Below are 1,559 nucleotides of genomic sequence, written 5' to 3' on the forward strand. Positions count from 1 at the left end.
GAGGGGGGACAGAGCAGGCGACGGTTAAATTATCGGCTACTTCTTTCAACGCATTCTCGCGACTTATTCAAACACTGCACATGCAAAAAACATGCAAAAAGTTAATATTTAAAGACTGTCTTAACTATGTACAGTACGTCATGGTAATGTATTGACTTCTCCAAACTCTGTGGCAGACAGTGCCAAATTAAATTAAGGAAATGAAATAAAATGATATCAGTATAATTTCTCCAGATACGCTGAACCTAATTTCTCCAGATGCGCTGAACCTGTGTAATGAATGTGTCATAACAACTGATAATTTCTGACAGACGAACATTCGAGCCCAAAACTCTTGTTCGTCACAACAAAAAGTGACACAAATATCTGTTTATACAATCTGTATACTCTGGACCTACAGTCACTAACATTTCAAGTTAATTGTAATTTCTCCTTCCCATTATTGATATGTTCTATCCACCTCTAACATACTGCCCGTCATCTCATACAACCAAAAGAGAAAGAATTTTTTCGTCACACATATATTGTAGAATGTATAATTATTTCCAGCTATTGTAGTATAATTATTACTAGCTATTTTAATAGTTTCGATATTTTCGATCTTCCTACCGATGCTGGGTAGGGAAAGCTGCGGTGTGGAGCAGAACCCAATGGCATGGGGCGGATTTCGCCTGTAGCAGGCCTGGAAGACTACTCGCCCTCTCTGTTCCTGGCCTCGACACGAGACGGATCGCTCTTAAGAGACTGGACTTTCCCGTCATACCTTCTTCTTACTGTCTCTAAATTCACAGCATATTCTGTAGCCCACCCTCCTATTTAAGCCATTCTTTACAATATTATTACTTTTACCAAATCTCTATTACAGAATTGTAACACGTAAATATTAGAATACGGACATGTGCCTTCTGCATGTGACGAAGAAAAACACGGCGCGTTTCTCTTTTACATATTTATGTATCTTTCCTGACTCCGCTGACTGACGTTAATAAGTGTAACGATTGCAGCTGAACAGCGAAGTGAGCCTAGATACTGCCACTGATCGAGGCGACTTCAGATGGCGTGTTTCAGAAGTACAATGATTGGCCTAATGCCTGGAGTCTTCGTACATCCATATTTAAACTGGATGAAGTTGGGACACAGCTGGTATAATTTTTATTAAAAATGCAATTCCTCCAGCTGTACTTAAGATTTTTTTTATTTACTTCGCTACTAGTTTCGGCGTTGCGTCAACGCCATCTTCAGGCCCGTACACTTTGCTGAAATCAGTTGTGTGCGGCTCAGTCTAGAAGTCCGCAGTGAGATCAATAATTAATAATAATGCCCGGAGGGTGGGGACGGGCTTATTTGTTGGACGACGGCTACGTCTGCTTGCCTGTCCTGTATATTCACCTAACACGTGATCCATCGGACATAGACATACTGAATTCTCAACGTCAGAGACCATTAAATTCTCTTTGTATACGCTGTATGAAACTCACTTCAGTGCAATGACTCCTTTGTGTTACAAATGAATCAAACATATGGGGTGGGGTCATTGGGACAGCTGGCCGTATCGTACC

This window comes from Schistocerca nitens, chromosome 1, assembly GCF_023898315.1.
Source record: "Schistocerca nitens isolate TAMUIC-IGC-003100 chromosome 1, iqSchNite1.1, whole genome shotgun sequence".
Lineage (NCBI taxonomy): Eukaryota > Metazoa > Arthropoda > Insecta > Orthoptera > Acrididae > Schistocerca > Schistocerca nitens.